The sequence below is a fragment of the Petaurus breviceps genome, unplaced genomic scaffold (genome assembly GCF_028583685.1).
Source record: "Petaurus breviceps papuanus isolate PSGF00001 unplaced genomic scaffold, PetGlider_PUasm1.0 229, whole genome shotgun sequence".
In the NCBI taxonomy this organism is placed as follows: domain Eukaryota; kingdom Metazoa; phylum Chordata; class Mammalia; order Diprotodontia; family Petauridae; genus Petaurus; species Petaurus breviceps.
The window spans coordinates 23,593,749-23,605,088 of NW_027185903.1; positions in this window are offsets into that span (position 1 = coordinate 23,593,749).

Consider the following 11,340-nt stretch of genomic DNA (forward strand, 5'->3'; position numbering starts at 1 on the left):
CAAAGTGAATCTTGAGGCATTTCCCCTGCCTATAGAATGGCGAGCAAGGTAGACACTGAATGTGTAAGACCACGGACAGTTGTACCTTTTGCCCTATGTGGTTCAGTCATGTCTGACTCTTCATGACCCCCTTTGGGGTTTTCTTGACAAAGATACAGGAGTGGTTTGCCATTTCCTTCTCCAGCTCATTTTACAAAGTAAGGAAACCGAAGCAAACAGGATTAAGTGACTTGCCCAATGTCATACAGCTAATAATTTTCTGAGGCTGGATTTGAACTCAGGTCTTCCTGACTTTAGGCCAAGTTCTCTAAACATTGTGCCACCTTGCTGCCCTAATGATGTGGCAGCCCTGCTATAAAGCAGCTAATTCCCTTTGTTTACAAGTGTTCTTCCATATATAGACCAGTAATGAGAAAGGAAAACATCAAAATTCCAGTACCATTCTCCCTTCCATTTCACATGCCATACCAGAACTATCTGGAAGCACCGAGGAAAAACAAATTGCCCTACCAGCAGGCAGCTAAATAATGGCTCCATCTCTGTCTCTCAGTTTAATTAATGTTCTTGAGTAGTAGCTCTGCTTTTCTACCATAAGAAGGTTTTTCTTAATGTAAGTCTTGGGAAAGGGGAGGGGGCAGGGCAGGAGAGAGGGTGAATGGGAAAAAGGTTCAAGGACCTTTTCAGCAGCTCAGAATGTGGAATTGACAATAGAAATGTTAGAATTGGGGATTTTTAAGAAAGTACTTTGAACAGAAAGTAAATAGTGAACATAGATTTACTTATTTTCAAGACAGATCATTCTGCTGTACTTTTGATGTATTGTCAGAGTTCAGTGGAAACATCTGGCTTATTGGCACTTATATTCTTTGAAGTGAGAATTCAGCTATCGCTCCTGTAAAATACCCTCTTCCTTTTCTTAGTGCCAGAAGGTTTCTTTGAAACTCAAAGTGTCAGTGTCTCTATAGGATCCAAATTTCATTCTAAATGGATATTTGTATTTCATTTGTTTTCTAATTAGAATTCAAATTTCATGGAGTGTATTGCCAGGAGGCATAAGAACTCTGGTGACCCTTGTTTTCATAGTTCTAAAATGAATTCATAGGATCACTCTGTGAATTCCAAGTTGACTTTGTGATCCAAAGTCTGTAGTGAGTTAGCTGACAATATGTCTGCACCCCTGTCGTTTCCTGTTTTCAAGGCCTGGACTTAATTTCTTTGAAAGGGAGGAATATTTTAAATGACAATTCAGCGATTTTTACTAAGGAAGGTTGTAAAACACCATGAGCAAGGAGTTTTGCTTCCTCCTTTTCATTGCTACTACTGTGTTTTGAAATTTTGGCACACTCTAATTAGTGGGCATTGCCTTGCTTAATATTGCATTTTTTTGAACACTAGCATCATGCCATGGCTGGGAAGAGTGTAGAGAAATATGTGATGCCTAAATAATCTATAGCATATTTTTCTAGACTCCTCATTAGTACACGGAATGTGTCTGCCTGTGCCTGACACTGTTCTATCATGTTAAATTCCCAGCCCCCAGGCAGTTTTCAGATTGGCAGAGCAATGTACTTACTTAGCCAATCAGCTTAATCCCCTCTCCTGAAACCCTAACAATCTTTGATAATGGCCACTGACAAATATTAGCTAAAAAAAGTAAAAAATTAACCAGGCATTGAAAATTTTCTCTATCAATGGCAGCTATAACTTAGAGCTATATGGTCGCACAGGACAATCATTTGTGGCAGAAAAAAAAAAAGATCCGAAGTTGATGCCCATTTCTATACTTGGGACCTTACCACTTAGTGATTTCCTCCATCTGCAGTTACTGCTGCCCTCTGCCAGTTTTGAATCTTGTGACCCAACAACACTAACTAATTAATGTTGGAATGGGGTAAGGATGGTACCAGTGAAACTTTGGTGGTGGGCACAGAAAAGTCAAGGTCCCTCTCTGCCCCTTCACTGACACCTTCAGGGGGCTCCAGTGAACCTTTTCAGAGGATGGCTAATCATTTTTTGTCAGTCAACATTCAGAAGCGTGTGTTTGCATGTCTTTGCTCAGTGTTCTGCTGGCTACACCAAAGGTTGTCTCTTGGTCTCTCAGATAGGCCCTACTGGGACATTTCCATCAGGATGCTGCTGAAGAACTAATTGGGCTATCCAGGTTATACCCTTCCATAGGAGGCTTCATGAGCTAAGCTAATTGAAGTGAAGACTAGCAGTGACTTAGCTGGGGATGAAGAATATATAGCTCTACACACCACACATTCACAAGGAGATTTCTAAGTGATGTTTTATGACAGGAATACCTTTATTCAATACCTGATTAGACCATCTCAAAGGTTTATTTTGACCACAATGAAGCAAATCAGTCTTGTGGCAATTAGCATTTAATGAAGATGAATTTCATGATGATAAATCTCCCCTCCCAATCATCCACCAAACAGTCTATTGGTTTGTCTCACAAGGAAATATTTCCACAGAAGTTCAATAAAAAAAGGCATAGGCATACAAGGAGACATACAGAGATAGATACATGCATATATACATACATAGGAAAGAAGACAGTAAAAGAGAGAAAAATGAAACTATCAACAAGCATTTATTAAGTGCCACCTATGTGCCAGACACTAAACTAAATTCAATGAAACAGTTCTTGCCCTCAAGGAGTTTACATTCTATTGGGGGAAAACAACATGTACATAAATAAATATATACAATATTTATACAATACATATGTATACTTTTGGGGGATTAGGTAGGTATCTCCCCTTTCCCCTTTCCCCCTCAGGGTTGTGTAATCCTGGACAGTTACTTAAGCTCTTAGTGATTTGGCAATTCTCTAAGACTGTAAATTATAGAGAAGGTGCCAGCCTGCTTTGGTAGGGAGACTTTCCTCACTTAGGAGTTCCTTATGCCAATAAAATAACAGGTTTAATCTCTATATTCATTTCTAATAATGTATGTATACACATACATACATACATACACATGCATATACACATATATACATATGTACAATAGTATGTATCTAATACTATATTTATTTATTTATACACAAAGTGTTTTTATGGGTGGGTGAAAGAAAAAGGGAACTAGTAGGTGAAAGACCAAAAAAAAGTACGCAAAAAAGTGTAGCAACCGACATGTATGCTGACCAGGACAGGGTCTTATTCGTGATTGCAAAATCACAGAATCACAGGATCCAAAATGCAGAGCTGGGAAGTACCTTAGAGCCACCTTTTTTTTTTTTTAGATGAAGAAATGGAAAATCAGGCAAGCTTAAGCTTTATGCCTCCACCTCACTTCTCCAGGGCAAAGTTTCCTCTCCAAGATTCCAAAGACTCCAGTGGTCTTATGTGTAAAATCAACAAATACAGATTTAACACCTCTTGTATGAGGATAAACCCTAGAGTAACAAAAACAAAACAGCCCCTGACTTCAAGAAGATTACATTTTATTTATTTTTATTTTTTTGCCTTTTGGAGGGCAATTGAGGTTAAGTAACTTGCCCAAGGTTACAAGGATAGTTTGTGTGTGTGTGTGTGTGTGTGTGTGTGTGTGTGTGGGTGGGTGTTAAGTGTCTGAGGCTGGAACCGAACTCTGGCGCCAGCGCTTTACTCACTGTGCCACCTAGCCGTCCCACAAGATTACATTTTATTAAAAGTCCCTAATGTACAGAGGGCATTACAATTCCTAGTATTGTTTTGACTGGGGACATTTGTAGAAAAGTGAATCCTTAGAACAAATTCCAAAGACAAGGAAGAATTAGAAAGTGAGCAAACTTGATAACTAGTGACAAGATTGGAACTGAAGAGAGAGTCTAGGGCTGGATAGACAGATGAGGAAATCATCTGCATTGAGATAATAACTGAACCCATGGGAGCTGATGAGATAACAAATTGAGAGAGTATAGAAAGAATAAAGGACCCAGGACAGATGATTTGGGGTTTATCTTCAAGGCTCTGACAAGGGTATGACATACTAGACATATAGAGAACTAACACAAATATTGGATCCCAATCATTGTAGTCATGTCCAACTCTTCGTGACCCCATTTAGGGTTTTCTTGGCAAAGATACTGGAGTGGTTTGTCATTTGTTAATTTTGTTAATGTTGTAGATGAGGAAAATGAACGAAACAGGATTAAGTGACTTGCCCAGGGTCACATAGCTAGTAAATGTCAGAGGCTAGATTTGAACTCAGGAAGGTGAGTCTTCCTGATTCCAGGCCTGGCACTCTATCCACTGTGCCACCTAGTTGCCCTGCAGCTGCCCCGAACAGATAACAGCAAAAAACCATTCACAAACAGTTCTCAAAAGAATTGCAAATTATTAATAGCTATATGAAAGATTGTCTCAAATAGTGAATAATAAGAGAAATGAAAATCAAAGCAATTCAGAGATTTTACCTCACACACAGGAAATTGGTAAAAGTGACAAAAGATTTGAGAAAAGGCAGTGTTGGAGGGGTTGTACAAAGACAAGCACACTAAATCTTGGAGTTATGAAGTGGGTGGGTCCAACCATTCTGGACTCCTGGGTAGCTAGGTGGTGAAATGGACAGAATGCCCAGCCAGGAGTCAGGAAGACTCATCTTCCTGAGTTCAAAATCAATCTTAGATACTTACTAGTTGTGTGACTCTGGGCAAATCACTTACCCCTGTTTGCCTTGGTTTCCTCATCTATATTAATTGAGCTAGAGAAGGAAATGGCAAACCACTTCAGTATCTTTGCCAAGAAAACTTCAAATGGGGACACTTTGAAGGTGACTGAAAAAAATGACTGAATAATATTTTGGAAAACCATTTGAAAGTATGCTAAGAAAATGACTAAAATGTTCATAGTCTTTGACGCAGAAATTCCATTGTTAGGTGCACACCTCAAGAAGGTTAAAGATGAAAAGAAAGATTCCATGCCTACCAAAGTATTCAGAGCATTTTTTTTTGTGATAGCAAAGAACTAAAAACAAGCAGATGCCCATTCATTGCACGAAGGCTTAAAAATTTGTGGTACCTGAATGTAACAGAATATTACCGTGCCAGGAAAGCAATGAAAATAAAGTATTCAGGGAAATAAGAAGACTTAAAGGAACTGAGTCAGACAATATGAAATAACACCATGAAAACAAAAACAAAATGATTCCAACAGTGTAAAGGGAAGGAACAATACCTCCTTCACACCACATTCTCCATACCTGAATTAGAATTATAATGAATAAGCTTTTTTCCTACAGAGCAAGTAAGAAACTGAATTTCCTTCCCTATCTTGCAGTGGTTGGGGACTATGGATGTGGAAGTATGGGTGTTGATTAGTTTTGCTTAACTGCTTTTTTTTCCATCACCACCACCACCATTATTTTCTGTGTGTGTGTGTGTGTGTGTGTGTGTGTGTGTGTGTGTGTGTTAAGTGTCTGAGGCTGTATTTGAACTCAGGTCCTCCTGACTCCAGGGCCAGTACTCTATTCACTCCACCACCTAGCTGCCCCTATCACCATTATTTTCAATGGTTCACTGGGTAAGGAAGGAGGAGGGATATGTTCAGAAGTGAAGGGTATCTTAAAAACAAAAGATACCAATTCAAAATTAAATAAAATAAGGAAATATTTTAAAAATCACAGAAAGTTGACAAGTATTCAAGGACTACAGTCTAATGTATTTCTAGTGGCAGGACATTAATCACCACTGGCAGGATATAGGGGAGATAGAGCAGAGTAAGAGTAAAGCAGAAGGCAAGGAATCTTGCTTATCAGCTCCTTGAATCACACCTTATAACAAAGGTTTAGTGAAGAGTGGAAGAAGGAAATGAATTGAGAGATAATCATGATTTCTTAGAAGGAGAATAAAGTGATTACATTAACTTAAAAAGTTCTTCCACAAACAAAGTCAATGCAACCAAGATTAGAAGGAAAGCAGAAAGCTGGGAAACAATTTTTACAGTCAGTGTCTTTGATAAGGGTCTCATTTCTAAAGTCAAATTTATAAGAATACAAGTCATTTTATAACTGATAAATGGTAAAATGATATGAAAGGCAGTTTTCAGATGAAGAACTTAAAGCTATCTATAGTCATATGAAAAATGCTCTAAATAATTATTGATTAGGAAAATGCAAATTAAAACAATTCTGAGGTACCACATCACACCTATCAGCTTGGCTAACATGACAGAAAAGGAAAATGATAAATATTGGAGATACGGGAAAATTAGAACACTAATGAGTAGTTGGTGGAGTCATGAACTGATCCAATCATTTTGGAGAACACTTTGAAACCAAACCCAAAGGGCTATTAAACTGTGCATATCCTTTGATCTAGCAATAGCACTACCAAGTCTATATCCCAAAGAGAGCATTAAAAAGGGAAGAGGATCCACATGTACAAAAATATTTACAGTAGCTCTTTTTGTGGTGGCAAAGAATTGGAAATTGAGGGATTTCTTATCAACTGGGGAATGGCTGAACAAGTACTGGTATATAAATGTAATGGAATAATATTTGGTATAAGAAATGAAGAGCAGATATTTCAGAAAAACCTGGAAAGATTTAAACTAACTGATGCTTAATGAAGGAAGAACCAGGAGAGCATTGTACATAATAACAGCAATATTATACAATGACCAACTTTGATAGACTTAGTTTTTTTCAGCAATGCAATCATCTAGGACAATTCCAAAAGATTCTTGATGGAAAATGCTATCCACATCCAGAGAAAGAACTATGGAGTCTGAATACAGATTGAAGTAAACTATTTTCTCTTTTTTTCTTTCTCATGGTTTTTCCCTTTTGTGCTGATTCTTCTTTAACATGATGAATGTGGAAATATGTTTAATATGAATGTACAAGTATAGCCTATATCAGATTGCATACCATCCTGGGGAGGAAGAAGGGGAGGGAGGGGGTGCAATTTGGAACTCAAAATCTTATAAAATTGAAAGTTGGAAACTAAAAATAAATTTTAAAAAGACTAATTAAAAAAGAAAAAAAAGAACAAAGTAAATGGACAGTTTTTCCAAGCCTCTACTTTGTCTCCCATTTTTGTTGACATGTATAAGTTCTTTCCCCTTTCCTCTTCCACATCCCAATGCATGTATGTATCTACCTTCTTTTTAAGGTAAATTCCTCTATCTAAACTGCTCAGTGGTGGGGAGAAAAGAGCACTGGATTTGTAATCAGAGGACCTGAGTTCAAATATCAAGTCAGCTTCTTACAACCTGTGCAAGTGAAAACCTCTCCAACATTTATAAGACAATTACAAATTTACAAAGTGCAACTGTAAAATGTGGAGGTTAGCCTTGATAATTTATCATATGCCTACCACATTTTCCACATGGTGTTCTCCAAAACACTGTCCTTTCCTTTCATCTCCTCTCTCCTTGTGCTATCTCCCTTATCAATCTCATCCACTTCCAGGGCTTCAGCTATTACTTTGATGTTGATCAAATTCAAATTCTCCAGCCTTGACCCCTCTCTAATCTTGTATTTCCAGCTGCTTTTTGGAAATCTCCATTTCAGTCCAGCTGGCAACTCAAGCTCAATATGTGTCAAACTGAGCTCCTCCTCCTAACATTCCTATTTTTGTATCAAACAACACTATTCTCCTAGTCATTGACTCAGAACCTTGGAGTCACCTTTGACACTTGCTAACTCCTCATCCCTAACATTCAACTGGTAAACAAGTCCTATCAGCTCCACTTTGGAAATGTTCTATTGCTAATCCCTCTTTTCCATGCCCTAAGTTATCTGTTTTGGAACTTTGTCACCTCTCACCTAGACTACTGCAATGGCCTCTTACCTTATTGTTCCCCTCTTTCCCTTTCAGTTTTTTATCCTTTTCATTTTGTCTTACACAGTGAAGACAAAGTACACTTTCTAATTCTACCTTTGATGTTTATTATCTGTGTGACCTTGAACAAGTCACAAAACCTTCTTGGGCCTCAGTTTCCTCATCTATACAATGAAATGTGTGAACTAGATGGCTTTGGGGTCCCTTCTAGCTCTTGATTTAGTTATGATCATACCATCTCCCAGTTCCAGAAACTTAACTGCACTGCCTAACCACATTCAGTCTACATTCCTTCACCTGGTATTTGAGGTGCCTCACAATTTGCTTCCCTACCTTCTCACTCTTTCATTGCAACATAGTCTTCAATTATAGGAATACTTGCTTTTTCATGAAAATGACCTATGCTTTTTTGTCCCTGTGTCTTCCCTCACAAATTCTCTCTGTCACCATGATGCTCTCTTCCCATGTATCTGTTGATATGTTAATCTCCAAACCTACTACTCTTCAAAGGTTCAGCTTTTCTCCTTCCTTAGAAGTCTTGAGTATTTTCAACTCTCTTTTGTGCTTATTGTATTCTACTTTTGTATCATGATTATTTATCTTATTTTTTAGATTACAAGCCTCTTGAAAACAGTGACTAGATATTTTTTAAATCTTTGCATCACCTTTAGTATTTTGCATACCATGGTGCTTCGTACAATGGTAGAAAATTAATAAATGTTTGTCGAATTGGATTAAGGTGAAGACAATAGGTATGTAGAAACAGAGTAGGTTGGTTAAAACTTCCCAAGTAGCACAAAATATTAGTAGGTTTTTTTTTGGAGGGCAATTGGGGTTAAGTGACTTGCCCAAGGTCACACGGCTAGTTTTTGTGTTAAGTGTCTTGAGTCTGGATTTTTAAACTCAAGGCCTCCTGACCCCAAGGCCAGTGCTCTATTCACTGCACCACTCTATTCACTGCACCACCTAGCTGCCCCTGTTAGTACGTTTTTAAAATTGATTATAGTTACTAGCATGATCCCAAAGTCAAGTTCCGGAAACAAACTAGACCAGAACCAAAGAATAACAGTTACTGGACAGATCTCTGGGGTTATTTGGCTACTGCACTTTTTTCATTTCCTAAATTTTTGAGTTATATCCATTTGTTATCTGTCGGGGTGTCTGTGTACACATGCAACAAATGTAGGAACAAAGGAAAGAATCCCACCAAATACACATTTCTATCCCTGAAAAGTGAAAAGATAGGATGGTGTAACCTCAATTAGAAGATGGAAAAGGAGAGATGAGTGTATATAAGCATGATCCCTTCAAGTTTGATCTTCTGAAGCATTTTCTCCCTTGACCCCATGTGTCAGTAATAATTAATTGATAGGTGTGGTATGTTGGAAGGGTGCCTAAGGACAAAAGTAATAAGGGGGTCAAATGGTTTATGCTGAAGACATTAAACTACATTTAATGATGGAACAGGGAGCCAGAATTTCATACAGTAGCATATTTGCCTTCAATGTAGTTTTTGGTAGTTGAGAATATTTCTTCAAAAATAGTTGGCAATGCTGAGCTCTCCCCAGTCTCGAATTAATGATAAACTTCAGATAGCATTTTTTTTTTCATACTACCATAGTGGATAATATTTCCATCTCAACTTATGGGATATCATTGTTTCCTGTTCCCATGGCAACCAGAGGACTTTAAATTGCCAAAAGTTGAGAGACATTTTTGATTAAGGCCAGAAATAAGTTAACAAAAGACAAATGTTTCAAACAGAATGCATGACAGTGTGGTAAAGTTTTTGACATTTGTTTGGGAAGATTTTCTTGTTATGCCTTTGCTTGGGAATAATGCAGTGATTTCCGTCATGTAGCAGTAATAGCTTCACACCACTCTGCCATGTGTTCAGAGAGCAGATTTTGTGCTTTTCTTGAAAGGGATGGACCGATTGGCCTTGGCAGCAATCAAGTATAATGCAGGCTTTTGGAAACAACTTTCCTGGCACACCTTGATGTTAACCCTGTCTAGGATGCCAGTGCAGTTAAGCTAGTGGTGAGCTAAGCCTCATTATAGAAACACACAGCAGATTCTCTTTTATGCTGTAAAGCTTGGGAGCTGGGTTAATCAAATATTCTGGTTAATAGCTGCCACATATGTTACATATCGATTATCAGGTATAGCACAGAATATGACAGGATATATTCAACACTAAAACTGCATTGTAAATTCATCTGTCTTTGATCATTCCAAAGTCACTTCAAGGTCTTGCACTGCCACCATAAGCACAAATTATTATTGAATAATATATTTCTTCTATTCAGTTTCAGCTGTCCAGCAACCTCACCTACCGAAAAAGCATCTGAGAACTATAAATGAAGACAAAAAAATCAGAGACCAAAAAATGGAAGCCCCCAAATCCACTGACTTATAGTGCATGCAAATGATTAATAGAGGACCTCAGATCCTAAATTCAGGATCTTTTTACTCTTATTTTACACACAGTTTAAACATCTTTGGGTGCTTAGTTTCTAAGCTCATGGCAGAATCTACACATCAGATTACAAGGGGAGAAGAAGCAATACTGATAACTGCCATAAGTGATGGTCAGCACCAAAGACAGAGATAGAAAAATTATAAAGATTAGACACAAGAACAAACTCACCCCCATCCCCAAAACACCCCAAACCAAAATCCTATAACACAATATGGGGTTATTTGGTATAGGGGCAAAAAAAAAAGGCCAAAAAGGGTTGGATGTGTAAAGGATTAGGTAAAAGTGTAATGGGAGGCAGCAAGGGGCTGTGGAAAAAGCCCTGAACTAGGAGTCAGAAGGCCTGACTCTTCTACTTGGCCAGGTAATATCTCCTGACTTCATATATAAAATATTGAGATTGAAATAGGTAATCACTCAGGTCCGTCTCAATTTTAATATTCCATGGCTGTAATCCTCAGTTATTTGGAAAATTCAGATATAGAGGACTTAGATACATATCTATCAATATTTATTAGATCCAGAAAAGTGCTGGATAATAGAGATTTTGAAAAGTAAACCAACTTCCATGATGGAACTTACTCCATTTTTGCCAGATTTTTAGTATTTGAAACCAACTTTGGTTTCAAGATTTCTTTGGTATCTAAGATTTTCATGTCACCATAATCATGTTGCTTGCCCTTGAGAGAGAATTCTTGACTAAATTAAAAGTGTAGATAATTCAATATCCTGATAATATAAATTTTAGTTTAGCATTTTAATTTTAATACACCCCCCCACACACACACATGTAGGCTTTACTCAGACATGATAGGTCCCCTAAAGTGTCTTGATTTTTCATTTTTGTCTTTGTCATGTGGGGAGAAGTGTCAAGAAGATATTTGATCATTTTGGAAAAGGTTCATGATATCTGTTTATGAAGCAATTTTCTGGATGACATTCTCTTCTCCAAATATATCCGTTTTATATATTGGAGTCGCTCTTGTCTCCTGGGAGGATGTGTTCATGGAGCAGTATTAATTTCTTAAATGTGTTTCTATTGTATTTGCTGACATACCAGAGATATCTGAAAAGAGGGAACTGT